The sequence below is a fragment of the Anser anser genome (genome assembly GCF_964211835.1).
Source record: "Anser anser genome assembly, chromosome: 8".
NCBI classification, from domain to species: Eukaryota; Metazoa; Chordata; class Aves; order Anseriformes; family Anatidae; genus Anser; species Anser anser.
The window spans coordinates 5653581-5671659 of NC_139728.1; the positions used below are offsets into that span (position 1 = coordinate 5653581).

General features: G+C 35.5%; 1 protein-coding gene across 1 annotated transcript in view; it reads left to right on the top strand.

Annotated features, from left to right (window-relative positions):
• Positions 1 to 18079, top strand: part of KIF14 (kinesin family member 14) — a gene marked incomplete at its 5' end in the record, with an annotated part of 60354 nt that overhangs the window by 34761 nt on the left and 7514 nt on the right. The gene's annotated exons all lie outside the window — the stretch shown is intronic.

Here is an 18079-nt window from a genome sequence, read left to right on the forward strand (position 1 = left end):
ACTCTTAGCAAATACATATGTGATGAAGCTGTATATATCACATGGATTTGTAATGTAGTCTTTGGAAAATACCAATGCCATTCTCTGGTAACTAGTAAAATTTCCCAAATGCCACAACAGGTATTTAGCTATTGTAAACCTATACCACTATTAAAATAAAAAGGTTGAATACAATTATTCAAAGATATGACAGCTGCATAAATAAAGAAATTGTTAAAGTGTTGTATCATACTGGGATTTTTTCTAAAAACTGCCATGTTATTTAGTGCAAAGATACCACTGAATAGTAAAGGGACTTTCAGCTTCTATAGCCATTTAGTTATTCTGAAAATCTTCTTCCTACTTCTAAACTGACATTGCAAAGAGATACGCCGAGTGCACTTAATCCTTCCAAGTGGTGGCTATAAGTATCCAGACTTCTGATTAAGTGCTTTCTTTGATGCCTAGTCGAGCTTAAAGCTTTTGGCCTGTCAACACTGGACTGAGTTCTGTGTAACAGCATTGGCGGCCTGGAATTCAGATATCCTCCCTCCTTGGTCCAAGAGAGCTCTCTCAGTCAAGTTTGACTTATGAAAATCTTTGGAAAGGTGTTCCTATCCTTTAACATCTCATGGAACTGGCATTGGGTAGAAATATTTTCCTTCATTCTGCTTTTAATTATTTGTTTTATTCTCTGAATCTGCAACTTTGCTTTGGTGTGGATAGACCTGGGGTCCACAAAAGCAGGAATTAAAACACCTTAATGACTGGAAAATTAGTGAACAAGCAAACAAATTACAGAACTGCCTACTCAGTTGTTCTAGTGAACAAGTATTATTGCAATTTAAGTACTGAACAAATTAGACTGCTCCTTCAAAACCTGCAGAATTTGCTCATCCACATTAGCTGGTGATACATACAGGTAGTGAGCAGTGATGTCCTTTCAGTTCTTTTTTCAGAATACAACTCAAATATATGATGGCTTTAATGTCAATGGGAAGTCCACTTATTAAAACACACTTTTAAAATAATTGATATTTTACTATCAGCTAGAATGTACCTATCTATGCTTCAGTTAGTTCAACTTGGTATATAATTTTGTGTATTTTGTCATATTTTAAATGTAATTCTAGTTCTATTTTTTTTTTGCATGAGAATTATACTTAGGGTTTTTTTTTTTAATGATAGGGTATAAACCATTTTATATTCTACATTGACTTGAAGATATAGTCCAATCTGTCAAGTTAAATTCACTACAAGTAGCATCTATAGCACAACTTAGAGAAGGCAGAAAGGAAAATTAAAAATTACATACAAAAAAAAACAAGTAAATGAAATATTGAATCCAATTAGGAAGAAAGGCCTGTGGATATTTTAATGTTGTTGGGTTATTATTATTATTTTAGTACAAATATCTATATTTTAATGAAGTAAGCGATACAGTGTCCCTCTGACATTTTTTTTTCAGATGAACAATTTTTCAAGAGGATTACAAGGCTGAGTAGTCAGTTTTTGAGAGGTGGAGTGTAGTTTAGTTGGTGGGCCTGCTGTGATTGGAATTGATTAATGGGTGTTGTGATAAGCATAGAAACAGATCAGTGGCAGCTTATTATGCTTTCAGCTGTCACAGCTGTGCCTCTTCACTCTTCTTCTAGCCCTATCACACTCCCTGGCAGCCTTTAAAGTACCTCCTTCCCTGTGGAATTTCTGCAAATCATTTACTCAAATGCCAAGATACCATAGAAGCAGCTGTTTCTGAGAAAATTTGTTCAGGCTTACATATTTGTTGTGATGAAGAATATTGCATTAAAGAATCCTTTTCTACTGCACTAGGAAGCATGCTGTGCTCTACCCTGAAGAGAGGGTTAAACAATGGTTCTGATGGGCAGGTGCACCCCTTAGTCAAGAACTTTCAACCCTGGCTCATACAGCAACACAGTTTGCAAACCTGCTGGCTAAGTAATATCGCTGTTTCTGCTTGACAGTTGCAATAAATAATCGCTCAATGTAAACTTTATTGCTAATAGTTTGACAGAAGCAATATTACAGTGTGTTTAAAATCCTGGTAGCTGCCATTTTTGTTGCAATGCTCAGTAGGTTTTGTAGACGCTTTATAAATGCAAATTTCAGAAGTTCTTAATACTTTCGAAAAATATTTCTCTGGCTTTCTTATTGGAAATTGTGATCTCCAGCATGATCTCATAAGCGGCTCGGTACCTTGATAGGAATCATGCAGTTTTAACAGAACAACACTAAAGCTATGTTGATTTTTATACAAAATAGGAGCTGAATCCTAACTTTGTATGAACTCGAGGAGGATTGTCTCAGTAATGAAGCAGTTTGCAAGATATGAGATCTGATATTCTGTGGGAATCTCTCCTATTGGCTACCAAAACTTTGTTCACTCTATTGGAAACTGAGTAAGCCTACAACATGAAAATAACTGTTCTATTATTTCTAGACATGTTCTAGATTATAATACTTATGTAGTAAATATTTTCTTTATGAAATCTTCGGGTGTGATGTAAATCATTGTTGGCTTATCTGTATGCTTGAGACAGCCTGAGACAGCTCTATCAGCATTACTGCTAAAAATTAAAAAACAAAAACTTTGAGCAAATACAGGAAAATTGAAGCTAAACTTGAAAGTGAACGATGCATGCAGAAGGTCTCATTTCTGGCTAAATCTGCAGTTTGTCTAACTAAGGAAGTATACAGTATACTGTGGTGGACTGTGAGCAAGAATACATTCAGATAACTTTGGAAAATAAATACTTACAGCCCAAAAGATGATCTGTTAAATTTGTATTATTTGTATGTACCAAATCAAGTTTCTCTGATTATTTAGGAATAACTAAGTCATGTTAGTGGAAAATTATTTCTCAGAGATGATATGTTTCATCTAAAATTGAAAGAAAAAGTTATATTACTGAGATGAACATATCTAAGGACCTTTTTTGTTTTTAAATCATGCTGTTTATTTATTCTACAATTATATTGTATGTCAGCAATATCCTGTAATGCCTTGTGTCATACAAAAGCAAACAAAGTCATGTTACATTAATGACTTGTCTGAGATCATATGACTGCCTGCCTATAATTCCATGCTCCTTTGCTATAGAAAAAACATGACCCTGAATCTTAAACAGCCTTTGAGTAAAGGCACCTACAATTACAATGTGGTAAAAAGTTTGTAGTGTTTATGACTCAGTTATTTTAGTTTTCTGCATTTAGTTGTTTTAGCTTTAATTTTCATTTGAATATTATGCAATTGAAAAAAATAGTAACCCCACTGAAAGCACTATTCTTTTTTTCAAAATTTTAAAAGAATATTAAAGTAGTAACAAATAATTCTTACAGAATTTTATCTGTGCTTACTTAGAAATAAGCTTTCTTTTCTGTACGGTATTTTAGATGCTTGAATTTGGTACTGTCTAAAGATGTTCTTTTGTATATTATTGAGTGTTTTGTTAAAGGAAGGTAAGTGAAAATTGATCAAAAGCAAAGAGGTTAAATATCGCTCTCATGAAGTGTGGGTGTTGAGTTTTACACATCTTGATCTGCTACAAGGTACTTGTTCTTTAGGGATCCAGCCTGCACTTTTGTCCTTCCTGTGATTTCTTATTTCAGACTTGATAGAAAAAGCATCCACTGTTGTATCATTTCCTTCAGTGCTAACAGCTTTTATTCTCTTCAACAAGTGTTTACAGAAAAGTGTTGATGCTTATTAATCTGTTTCTTGTCTTACAAATGTGCTTATGCATGATTTGTGGTAAAATGGCATTTCTGACAGCTCTCAATGTAATCTGCATAGCACAACAAGATTGTTATATTGAACAGATGTGGTTTGGAGTTGTTATTCTTTGTAATTACCATCATTAAGTGAAAGCATGTGTCAATCAACTTCATACTTTAAACACACCAATCATTTGCAAGGCACATGCATCTGCATTTCCAATATGGATATAAAATATTTTGTTATGAAATTTTTGTTTTTGCTTGATACAATACTTCACGAAACACACGATGACTAAATATGTTACGGCAACATATCAGCAAGTTAAAAGCTTTTCTGGGGTATCATCGAGATACCTTAAAAAAATAGACTTGTCCTCCTTTTCAGATGTAAAAGGAAAACATTTAGATTTAATTTTATATATTTTGAAAGTTACTATGTGGCTTTGAACTCAGACCACGTCTTGCTTATTTGAGGGAAGGAGGTTCTGTGAGAAAGACCCTCACTTATCGTTTAAGGAGCATTTTTGGCGTGATTACTTGGGGACAAAAAGGAATTTGCTTCAGTAAATTGACATACTGCCTTTTTAGGTATTAATGTTTGGGTCATTAATGTTGCTAGGATACCTTTTATGCTCAAAAAATGTTCACACTGGTAATAAACAGGATTAGATCAGGAAACTGTGTTTTGAGTGGAGTTGAAAACCAAGGTACCTTAGCCTGACTGCACGAGAAATGATAGTATAGAAGTCTGACCTAAACATGAAAACAAGGGCAAAACAAGGACATTTGGAGCTGACATTTTCTTTAGTCTTGTTTCCTTGCATATAGACTTCAGGTATTTGTGTTATAGACAGCAGAGATGGCACCTGTATTTTTTTTTGTTTGTTTGTTTCTTCATCCTGAGCTGGACTGTGACATTTCTTCTCAGCACCAAATAAGATTATCTTGTTGCTAGCCATGAAATGTAGCTCAGCATGGTGAGGTGGAATGACCCTCAATGTTTGAGGGCATTTTAGCTTGTACTTTTAAAGTGGAAGTGGTGGTCTTATGACTACTCCCCGGGTACTGTTTCACTTAGTTACATTAGATGAAAAATCTCTTAATACCCATACAGATGCATGAGTTTATTCATAATACACTGAAATCTAACTGATGCTCCTGTGGGCAATGTAAAGGCTAACACCCCTCTGCGAGGTAAAAAGGGTTAGCAGCAGTAACTCAGTAACTCTTTTCTAGATATTCCTGGGGAGGGGAGGGGGGTGGGGGGGGAGAGGGGAGCTGCTGTGGTTCTATACCCCACAATTTCTACAAATGCTTCCTTAGAGAAAAGATTGATCTGGGATGAAAAATTTTGCTTTCAAATCTTAGATCAGGCAAGCTGTACAAATAGATATCTACTTCTAGTATTAAACTCCCGTGTAATTAGGAAAAGACTGTTATAACCTCCAGTTTCCACAGAATGAGTTATGTTAGAACATTGCCTGATGGGTTAAAGATCATTCTGGTATCCTGTATCTGTTGTCTGACTTGTGTCTGCCTTACTAATTTATCTTTCAGGAAATTATATTGTTTAGGTTCTGCTGAAGGCACTTAGAATTTCATATGGATGTTGAATATTTGTTATGTCCTAATAATCTGATTCACAGTCTACTGTTAGAGGTACTGAAATAGAAATTGAGAAAGTCTATTTGTAACTTAAGAATTCAGATATGTTTTATCAAAAGAATAAATGACAGAGAGCTGGAAAATAACTCTTTATTTTCCAGGTATTGAAGGGAAAACATATTTGCAGTACAAATCTAGTGCCATATATGGAACCAGAAAAAAAAAACCAAAAACCAAACATGGAAATGACATAGGGAGCACAGCAGTACAGTCTGTCAGATACTGAAATGCCTGTTGTAATCTCAGCCCTTTCCATTACAGAAGAAATCTTGTAAAAGTAAATTGATTGCTAACTTGCAAAGTATCTAATAGCTGTCCAAAACAAGTCATCAGGGCACATGAAAAAGTGGCTGTACAAGTTGATTAGTACTTAAGCAGGCCTGGATAGTTTTGAGGCCTCTGAAGGAATAATGTTTGGTAATTCTCTTCGCTTTTAGTTTCCCCACCTGTTAATGGAGATAATACCTGTCCAACTGAAGTTTTTAACCATGCTTGCAGTGCAGTTAAAAAGTTAAAATTCACACAAATGCACATCTCAATCTGTGGCCAGAGGAAGCAGCCTTTGTGACTTTTTTGGATGGTTGTCCTTTATACTCTGCAGACTTCCAGTTGCACTGTGGTAGTAGCTAGGCTTCTTTTGGAGCTGTGAAGAATTCCTCATACATTGTTAATTTAATATAACCACAGTCATTTTAAATGTGGCTGTATACAGAATATTCTTGGCACCTACCTCATAATCCTCAAACCTGCTATTGTTCAGTGGAATCACCCTGGAAAATATTCAGAGGAATTTCCAACATACTTCATAGAATGACCCTATAGTACACAAGGTAGTATTTCAGAGCCAATTTGAAGAATTGGTTGAACCATTTCACAGTCAATGTCATGTAATACTCATGACTAATAAATCTGTAGGCAGTGAAGCACGGTCAAGTCTTAAGATAGAACCCATGTTTGCTGAAAGGAATGCTTTTGTGGAGGCTTCAAAATGTTGATGCTTGTACTCGCACTCAGCCACAAGACAAGCTTACAAATATTTAACTGATTTACTTAACTGTATTAAGTTGGTTGTGTTGTCATATGCACATACATTAATGCATGCTTAAATATGAAAATATTCAGCTTGTGTGATTAGTGAACTTCTTTGCCTTACGTGTTTTGAAACAGTTGCATCTAACTTAGACCTATTATGGAGAAGAGAACTGAACTCATAGGGTCTTTATATATTGCTTTATATGAAAATTTGAGTTGCTTGTTGAACTTGATGTCCCTTCTTTTCAGCGTGCTAGGCCTGCAAAAAACAATCCTGAAATAAGAATTATTTTAACATGCAGAAAGGCCCTTAGAGGTATGGTGTGATAATAGAATGCATTCACTGTTTTTGATTGCTATATTGAAGAATTAATTAGGATGTCCAGTCATGGGTCAACGTCCACAAAAACAGAAAGTAGAACCTGCCTCCAAAAAGTCCCTGGATATTCAGGCCATGTCTTTTGTATATAGAGTCCCATGGAGAAATCTATGGAGGTTAGCATCAGAATTGTGTGTGGGTTTTTTTTGTTGTTGTTGTTTTTGTTAAATCAATTTTGAAATAATATAGTGATGGGGTTTCTTGGCTAATGGGAGAGGTTTGTTTTGGACCTTGGTTCAACATAAGGTGTTGAACTATTGTGTAGGTTGGAGTCCTTTCAGCACTGGAAGACTGGGTGGTATTTCTGATGCTAGTAACATCAGGATTGATGTGTGATGTAAAATACACCACTGCAGCTCATGGGAAGGAGGCTGTAGAACAACTGAAGCATCTTGGCGTGATCTAGAGGTGTGAATTTTAAGCCTGTCTGTGGACTGCTAAAAAAGGTCTCTAGTTAGACCTAGACACATACAGATGTCTATGTCTACAGAAGTACAAGAAGAAACTGAATTGCATACTACATGCAAGTGGAGCAAGTATTTTGTTCATTACAAGTATTTTATTCAGTACATACAATATTTATTTATTTATTTATTTTAAAAATCTCTTACTTTAGGAAAGTTGTATTATTATCCAGTAGGGAGAAACCTGTATCTTCTTGAAGTGGCTTAGATGAAATATTTGAGTATATATGAAAGGAGAGGCATATTCCCAACCTTTTGACCACTAAGTTACTCTCAAGTAGAACCTACCTTAGGAAGAAAATTTTTCTCCAGGTGTTTCCAAAGTTGTTTTTATTTTCATACTTTAAAGTTTTGCTTTGGGTTTGTAAGAAACAATGCACCATAAATTTATATGGAACAAAAATTTCTATATCCCTATATCCACAGCTTATAATTTGGAAAAACTGGTATCTTTAACACCCGACTTTGAGAATTTAGGATTCAGAAGAATTAAGAATGAGAAAAGGTTTCATATCTTTGATTACATACAAATACCTTATTGGTTGGTTAGTGAAGTTTTTAATTTTATGTGCTAATCCCCCACCTCTCCTTCTTTTAATCCATGCTATGGTATTACTTATATGGAGAAAGGCAACTGAAAACATTCTTTTGTTTTAAGTTAAATATCAGAGTAATTTATCATACTTTGTTATGTTAATTAGAAGCAATTAAAAAAAATCTTTAGCAAGGGACTTATTTATGATTATTTTGGAAATGACTGAGATTATTTACTTTGGAAATGTCAGCAAAAGAGAACATAGTCATATTAGTCATAGTTTGAAGGAGTAGTTTATTTTACTCTCATCTTCTGAAGCTATACTGGCTTAGAAGTTAAGAAAGACATAGAATAAAATATTGGTTGTAAAGATACTCCAGTATTCCTTGTGTGCTCAGATAGGCTTTTACAATCAGTCATTGATATTAGTTTCTCTTATGCATATTTCATTTATTTTACTTTTTAATGTAGAACCATAAACAAATTTAGCAGTAACTACCTAGGGATGTTTTACATCCCTAAAAAAAAAAAAAGGATGTGTTTGAAATGTGGACCAGATGTATGTTGTGTTGAGAACAGGAAATTTGTTGTAAAAACCGACATAGTGGGGGTATTTTCTCCTCTTGAGGTGCATATGTACTTTTCATGAATGTTAATCAGATTTATAGAACTGAAAAGGAAAATGTGCACCAGAGTATATATTGTATATATGATAATAACATCCCACAAGACTTGTTTATACTCCTTTGTACACTATAGAGCCCAGAGATGTCCAAGTCCAAAGCTAATCTGTGCATTTCTTTTGTATTTGGCACAAATCACGTCTGAGTGCAATTACCTCCTTTTGACGAACCTGTTTGTGTCCCATTTTGGCAGTGGTCTAGTTTTCTCTGGATAGAAGTACATGCAATCAACATGAGTTGCTAAACACGAATTGACAGCCGAAAGAAAGCTAGCTTTCCTGATGGTTTATGCGGAGTGTTAAATGGCTATTAGTAACTATTTCAACTCTCTGTTGAAATTCAACTTTTTGTATTCCCATGTCTTTAGCCTTGTTTTGCTTGAATACTAGAATCATCTTCAGAATATCAATCTAGTGCCTTGAGTTCTTTATTCAGTAGCCATCACTCAAACAGTTCCACTTGGATTTAAGATCTATTCCAAAATGTGAAGGAAGCACTTTAGCTGTGGATAATGAGATCTGACAGTACCCGAGCTGCAGAAGGAGATGAAATCACTATCTATAGAAAATAATATTTTTTTCTACATATTCAGGTTAAATGTGTGCACATCCTGGTGGCTGGAACATCTGTTTCTAGCTTCTTGTTCCTCTTGGCTGCTTCTCAATTGGATTTCCTCAAGCAGGTCCAAAGCTTGTCACCTTAGCCAGGGTCTGTTAACTATCACCACTGGCCCCACATTAAGTAGGAGGTTCAGGGCTAAGCTAATAACTCTCCTGCCTTTCTGACTGATCACAGTGATTCTCGCTGTGGCTACTTATCATGCTGTGCTCCTGTGGGAGGGTTATCTTCTTTGTCTATACTTCAGCCAGGAATTGTTTCTCTTTTCTTCATTCCTAAGTTTTCAGGTGGAAACACTGAAAGTGTTGCTGCTTTCTGAACCAGCTGTTTGATTGCTGTCCCTTGTTTATCCCAAACAGTTTAACAATGCTTTCTCACACATCTAAATTTTGCTTAATTGTTTTTCTCTGGACATAGGCATAACCGCTGGCTTTCAAAATGGAGATTGTAGCTAGGTACGTGCAGCAGAATGAACACAACATAAATATGAATGCAATATTGTAGTGCCACTTTGTGTGGACCTTGACTCAAATTGTATGTTGCCACAGGTGGAGTGATTTTCCTGCTCTTAGCTTTAGTGTACAGTGATGCTTAATGTTTTAATGCTTCTTACCTAGCATATTAGGCTGCACCTAGCGTGTGCTTTTTAAGAGCTCAGGAGAGCTGAGTTAGAGAGCAACATCTACAAAAAGAGCTGCTTGTTGACTTATGGTGGTTGGCTACCTCTGAGCCCTGTATCAGACATGACCAAGTCTCTGAAGCTGCTCCAGTTGGCTTTCATGGGGGCAGGGGCCTGAGCACGGGGTCGCTGCCTGCTGAGAAACTTGAGACATGACGGTGGCTATGCAGGCAAATGCATGCATCTCCACTGGAAATCTTTCCTGGAATTAAGGAGATTGGTGTTTGTAGCTTTATTCTAAGCTTATTGAGAAAAGAATGGTCATCTCAATCGGACTTGAAAAGAGCATCAGGCCTCACATTGCAGGCTGACACATGGAGAACATGGACGGTTAAATCTAAGTTTGGTTAGCTCTCCTGTTGTAGTCTGATGTGCTTCCTGGCTTATTAAATTCTTTCTTTCTGAAGTATGGTGTTTTATCTCAGCTGCATTAACCGTTTGGAGACAAAAGGAGAAGACGCTGGTCTGAAGTGTTTGAGGGGAGTTTGAGCTTCAGTATGGGAAGTCAAAAATGTGGGAAAGACATACAAAAGATTATTCTTTGGATTTCAGTCCGTAACAAAAGCATCCTTGGTCATCAATAATGCTGTGGAGAACTGGAATATTTTACTGCGTGAAACTAGTCTGTCATCCAGTGTTCAGTTTTGGCTTCTATTTATATGAGAAGAGCTCAGCACAGAACTGCAGTGTGCCATGAGAATAATAGCTTTTTAGAACTGAAAACAAAGGTAAATGCTGAATAACCCTCACACAGTTGTCCCTCTCACCTTTTCTTTCATCCTTCCTTCCCTACGGTTAGGCTGGGAATCAGTCTGCACAATCACAGAACTTTGTATAAGCCATGACATGGAAATACAGCAGCTCAGTGGACAAGATAGTCCTACCTGGCACTGCTTGCTTTCTCTCTCTCATACCACTAATTGTAGTGTCTGAACTCAGTTATCAGGCCCTCTTGAAAGACTTTAAAATAAAAATCTCTCCAAATCCAAAGCAGCCACCTGCATTTTTGGTCCATGACGAAATACTGGATACTCTCAGATCTCTTTCAAGAGGCAAAATGAGAGTGAATTTGTGATGGTGGCAGCTTTTCACAAGATATAAAAGTGGGCAGATGAAAAAAATTCGTAACTGAGTTGGAGCCTAAATAGGAGTGATCATCAAATTGACCATGAGATAATTTTATGTCAGAATAGTTTGATGTGAACACAAGAAAACAGCAATGAGATAGATGGTCATTGATAGAGACCAAAATGTGTAGAAAATTATACAAGAAAATGAAGACGGAGAGATGACTGCAAGAAGACAGCAGGAGGTAGAGAAATGCTGGGGAAAATATGAGAATATACATAATGTGAAAGCAAATGAATATCCAAAGCTCTGTATTAGTGTAATCCATACAGAAAAGACAGATCCTAGCAGAGGAGAGTAAGAATTGCTATTGTAAGAATTGCCTTGTCAGTTAGGAAATGCATTTTTATTTTGACTTTGTTCCTCACCTAAGGATAATCACGTCATTGTTTCTTACTGTCCTTTAATTGCAGTGTCCTTTTGAATCTGATCCTTCCTGACCTGTTCTCCTCTTACCGTTGTTAATGTTAATATTTCTTCTTTTTTCCCTTAAATATCTGATGCTTTAGGTACTTTGGATCATAAGTGATGTAGAAATACTGAGTTGAAAGGGCAAGTAGAGGAAAATTCTTATTAGAATTTTCTCTCTTTTTAAAATTCTTCTTTAAATATTTAGAATTTTATGTAATTAGATGATGTTCCTAGTCAAATTCATGTTATAACCTACAGTAGGTCTGATTCCCAGCCAATTAGATTAGGACAATGATCTATGTGGTCAGGTCAGTTGAACACTGGCAGATATGAGATTTATAATTTCATTCACTAAAACTTGTTGGATAGTGTAGTGAAACCTCCAATTAAGCAAACAGAATATTGGAGTATATTGCCCAGAATAAAAAAATCAACATTGTATTTTAAAAACAATTTTAACTCACCTTACAAATATCTTCAAAATATGTCTCTGTGACTATGTAGAGGAAAACTGTGATGGTAATAAGGATAAGGAGAAGTAAAAGAGACAGCAAAGTTATTAATAGGTCTGTAATGATATCAAGTTTATTCTAGGGTTGAGGTACAACGTAATGGTTCATAAATAACAAATTCATTATGTTTTTAATACTCAGGTTATATTAACACTATATAATATCTTTATGGTACCATTAGTACCACTTAGTCCTAAACTCAATTTGGAAATAAACATTTCCAAATCTTTTTCTTGGAACAATTGGCCAAATAAATTCTTTTTAAAATAAATATTATCTGATTAGCGTGTGGCTCATTCAATCATAAACAGACTTACAAATGTCTTATGTCAACCCTTACACAGAGTTCTTAAACGTTAACAAATTAATTTATTTTAAAGGCCATATCAAGGTGAAAACTTCAGAGCTCTAGGCAGCAGGACAATACATCACGGAGCCATTTCTCATTCAGTCACAGTAATAGCAAAGGATATGTTAAGACATAAAACGTGATATGGTTTGTTAAATATTCATTCATAATTTGCATTCATTATTAAATCATGTGTTAGAACTAATCTTTAATCTTGAAAATACATAATACGTCGTAAAGTCAATTTGAAAACATAACAATAAATATTTTATGCTTTTCATGTTGCTTTTTAAAGGTTGACTGGAATATACCAAAATGCTCATCATTAATGCTACTTAATTATTCCAAAGAAGTCTGTTCTGCATTGATGTTGATTTCAATAATTTATTTCAGCCTTTAGGTCAATATAAAATAAATACCTGTTTGGGAGATGGTCTAGTCTATGATTAATGACAATTTAGCTCCCCCAGTACTCCATGGCAACACTGTAGTTCATTGTCTGAAACGCTTGCGGTGCAATGCGGTAGCTCCAAGAGGCTTATTTTGTAGTGGTCCCTAGCAGTTTGCCCATGATAACAGTGAAGCTTGCTTTTGCACATTTTCTATTTCGTTGTTGGTGATTGCTGGAGAATTTCTTTATATAACACAACAGCTTAAACAATTAATATTGGGAGCTATACTGACTGGCATGTAGTATTTGCTGGATTTCCATAGAAGTGCTATTGAATTTGCATCTCGTACACTGAGAAGAAAGGCCTGTGAGAGGGCTGAGTGTGACAGAGAAATGATTTGTATCGTAGGAGACCAGGAGCTACTCAACGAACCATGTAAAAACAGTTCATTAAAATGTTTATGTGCTTGGCTGGCTAATGCAAAGAAAGCTTTATTGCAGTCTTATAAAACCTTAGTAACTTCAGCTTGAAGTCAGATCAATGCATCTGTAATAATTCAGACAAATGCCCAATGCAGGTTAAGGACCATCAAAAATGAGGTCAAGAAACAATATTTTTGAGGTCTTTCTTCCAAACTAAACCACATTTTACTATTTAACTTGTACAACTACAGAGTTTCCTTACTTTGGGAAAGATTTCAAAAACAGGGCTACCGTCTGTCTGGATTTCCCTGGATCTTTTCAATCCTGAATTGTCAGCTAGGTGGAATCTCAGGTGTTTGGACGTTTGTTAACTCTACAGCACATGCACTGAGGCACTGCGAATGTGCGGGATGCACTGAGAGTATGCAGTGTGTTCTATGTATACACAATATACCTGACGTCCTACGCAGTTCTAGACAGAGTGCTGGTTGTCCTAATTTTGAAGACTATAGTAAAGAAGAACAAAGTCAAACCTCTAAACTGTATCTCCTGTATAACTGTTGACTTGTTCTATGAGTAAGCACTTACCTGAAAATGAGGATGTCAAAGTGAAATGCCACCCCCCTTTTTTCTTTTGGGCACCATGAGTTATTGAGGTGGTCTGAACAGACAGCACAATTGGAATAGGTGCTATGGGATTAATATTAGCCAAAAACACTTCTAAAATAAACATCGCTGCTCCCTGTCAGTGACAGTGGGAGAAAGCCACAAAGCTGCTGCAGTTTTTCACACTAGCTTAGCAGGAGGCTAGCAAAGAGCCTCTGCAAATAATGTGACAGTCTGGAGACTCTTTAAAAGCTAAAAAGCTGGGCTATGTATGAACCTGAAAAGAATAGGTGGAGTTCACTGAGAAACCTCCCCTAAAAGCATTACCTTAGTCGAACAGTCTTATTACTCACATTCTCCTGAAAATACTGGTGAGAGGGGAAAGAAGTTTCTTATAAAGATCCATAGTCAGAGCAAATCCCTAATTCCTAATCAGCCACATGCTCTCCCTATCATTCTGGAGAATATGCACCATCAATTTCCCCATAAGATGAAGGGGAGGCAAAGCAATAGTTTAGCATCCTATGCATTATCTCTCTTTTTATGATTACAAATAGAGCACTTAGGTTTACTGACCCATATCTCATACCAGACAACAGTAGCCAGGTCCAGATTTAGGTTATTGTTCCAGCACTGGATTAGGCCTGGCAATCAGAATAAAATTTATCTAGTATGATGACTTGACGGTGACATTTCTTATTGGCTCTGTGTGTACTCACAGCCCAAATGCTCTTGAGCCCCAAAAGAACGGTTGTCAGTGCTTTTACTGCGAGCTTCAGAAACGTTGAGGAGACGTCCTCTATTGGGTTTAATTAAGCTGTCCTTTTGCTTGCAAATTTAAAAAGGGGAAAGCTAGTTTGCTCCCCACGTGGCTTTCCCAAACTCTTTCAGATGTAGTTGTAAGCTTAAATGACCCTCAGTCCTGCAGCATTTCAACTTGATGTGTATAATTGATTGCTAAACATTTTTTACAGCCTGCTAAATGGTAAGGCTAAAAAAAAAAATTACATATAAATGTTGATTAAAGTGCTTTTGTACAGAGGGGTCAGAGACATTAGCGAGTTAAAAAGAAAGTGTGATCTCTGCTGTGGTACTTCTAACCTGTATGCTTTATTTCGCATAATTGATACCATATGTCTACTCTAAGGGGTTTTTGTCAGGTTTCAAACTGCAAATATTAAAATGCATTTAGAATCAAGTGTGCTTCAGTAAGGATACTATGCAGAATACTCAGTAATGTAGATTGCTGGTATTATAATGGCAACGATTATACAAGGAATCATTTAACTGACCACAGTAGCTTGTAATTGTGTGGTAAGATAGAAAAAAATATCAAGGAGTAAAACCTCAGAGTAACATTCAATCTGAAATAGATTAAGATAGAAATTCAAATGATAATTGCTGGTAATTTTGTTTTCGTTATACTTTGTGATTTTTTTTTAATAACTGACAGAGGACATAATGTATTTTTCGGGGTTCTGTGATAGCTAGCAAACAAATGGGATCTGTCACAAAATATTTGCAGCTCCTGTTAGTGAAGAAGGTATGATGCTGTTAGGAGTCCAGACTGAAAAATGTTGTGTGTACATCTATGAGATATTTTGCTTAATAATATAACGATTGGGTATCTGTAACAGGATGCTGTTTACCCACTTTTAAAGAGGGGAAGGAGGAAAAAAATAGCAAATGCTAAATCCTCAACTATTGTCTGCATAACAATGCCTTAAGAATTTAATAAGCATAACTTTTTAGTACCGATATCACATTCTGGATTTTTTTTTTCTTCAAATCATTTGTACCCTTAAAGAAAAGGTATAACTTGCTAGAGTTACCCTGCAAGGGCAGTAACATATGAAATCCACAGGATTAGAATAATATTTTGGTCATTGCTGTTTCTCTGCTAACTATGCCAGTTAATGCTAGTTACAGAAAATGTTCGGTGTGAAGTGTACACAGACCCATCTGTCAGTGAATATAAACTAAGAGCTTTGTATATATTGTTGAACATCCAATGTATAGAAGCAAGTTTTAGTCTGTACCGATCTAAGCAGGATTGGAAACAGTCATTTAGGGGTGAAAAGTTCAATGTTTCGTGTAGAGAACTCCTGAACTATCCAGTTCATCTACATAGTGTTTTTTTTTCCTCTAAAAAGCCTAAATGTAGAAGTGTTTTTTTTTTTTCCTTGAATCCTTTTTTAATATATTTAAACACCGTTTGATTTTTAGTTCTCTGGAATGTAGGTGTTCAATTGTTATTTTCATAAACATGAGATTTCAAAGCTATGTTTGATGTTTGTACTGGAAAGTGGATAAAATATTTGTCTGTATGGTAAGTGCTAGCAGGTGTTTAGTGGCTATTTATATTTGTTTTAAAGTTAAAAAGTTATTTTAATTGGTGATATCACATGCCAAAATATGTGCCACTGAATTAATATGTACCTCTAAGAGTAGATGTTAAGCTAAAGTAATTTATTTTAAAAATTGCTCAGGAAGATGAAATTCATTTTTGAGATTTTAGACTAACTTTTTTATATAAAGAAAAACTATAAATTTTAGTAACATAAACCTAATGTAATTTCTTTTCCCTTCACCTCTATGCATGAACAGGATCAAAACTGCTAAAGCCGTATATATATATATTTTTTTTTCCAGTTTAATAAAGAGAAGCTAAAATAAACCAGTCGTTCTTAGAGCACTACTTCTAAAATGCTTCACAACTCTTTGGCTCCGTAGGACAATACAAGTTAGCGAAAATGAATTTAGAACCAGAAACTGACAAAATCTCCAAGCAATAAATCTTATTGTAGTAGTAAAGAGATAGGGAAAATGACAAGAGGAAATGAGAAGAGAGTATCTCTCTTAGGAGGAGAGGTGTTTTGTATTTTTAAAAATTTTGTAGAAAAAACATTAGGACAGTTTTTTAATTGCACAGTGTCATGTCTTTTGTTTTTACAAAATTAGCTCTGTCTGACTCAAAATTAAAAGCTGTGTTACTTGGGCAAGATATTTCTGGAATAAGTTTCATTTCAGACAGCACAACAACACTGAAGTTAAAAACGTGTTTGTGTCTTTTTTCATGACTAGCCCATGTCTATTCTCTATGAAATTGATGTCAGAAAAGTATTATATATTTTCAGTGGGAAATAGAAGGCTGCCCTCTACTATCCTTGTCAGGACGTCGTATCCCTTTAATCATACTTTTCATTTCAGTACATTGAAATTTCCGTTACCAAGGACAACATCATAAATAAAAGTGTTTGTGAAATTTTTACCTGCAGCTTCCCAACTTTGTGCATTAAGCATGAGACTAGCAGAGAGGTGGTCAAATGTGAAAATTTATAATCATTTATTACGTACGGCTGAAGCGAGAAGGGAATAAAAGCGTGAAGGCATACATCTATAAACTGGAGCAGAAAAGCTTAAATGAAAAGTAAAGTGAATTTCTGTGTCTTGTCATAAAGTAATGAGAAGCTAGAGCTTTATTCATAGCAACCCAAGATGCATTTACTCTCAATCTAGCTTTAGCAGTAAATGCTTCCCTGATGTATTGCTTTGGACTTACAAAGAAATATTTGTGCTCTACATAATAGTATAGTTAGGAGAATTACTGCATGGCTGAGGAGATTCTATAAAGGTTTATAGCTGGTGGTGTTACTGTAATTTAATCACAATGTAGCTAATGTAGTACTTTAATATCACAGGTTACTTTTTTATTTACCATTTATTAGTAACTGACAGTCAATCATCACCACATCATAAACAAATCACATAGGATTCTATAGGAACACTGAAGTTCCAGAATGGATGCGCTGCAGCTCTTAAACATGCTCCATAATGAGCTAAACATCAAAATTATTTTTTAACTGAGTAATCATGTAAGTCAGGGTTCTTGTTTTCAGTCCATCAGCCAAAGAAAATGTTCCATGTCATGAACACAATTAGTGTTGCATATTGTGCATACACACGCAAGGTAACACATCAATCCGTTGCAGTAGTGAAGAATGTTTTTGAAAATACGAAGACGATGCAGGTAAAACATACATCGTCCAGGAATTTGTAGATATTGATGAATGAGTTTCTACAGGCCAGTAATTACTCTCTTATAATTTCAGGCAGCTTTTTGTTAGAATTACTGTGCTTTGTAGACTGAGAAAGTAAATGTAGCTAGTAAATATAGTAGAGTCGATCCATGTTCTTCAGGCACTGAAACATCAATGTATTTCTTGTGATAAGTGACATAGAATTGTTTCTTTATTGTGCTTTTTTATTAAAAAATCTTTCATACGATCCTGTTTTAGATTCACTGTAGGACCAACTTCCACCAGCTGTGTATTTATCATCAGCTTTTAGAATAGAATCCCAGCATGGTATCTGAAGTTGCTTGCATTCACAAAATTAAGTGCTGATTGGAACTTTGAAAGTATTGTCTCTTTGAACTGAAAATGATGTTTTTTCCAAGACCCGAAACACACTGTGGTCTTTTAACT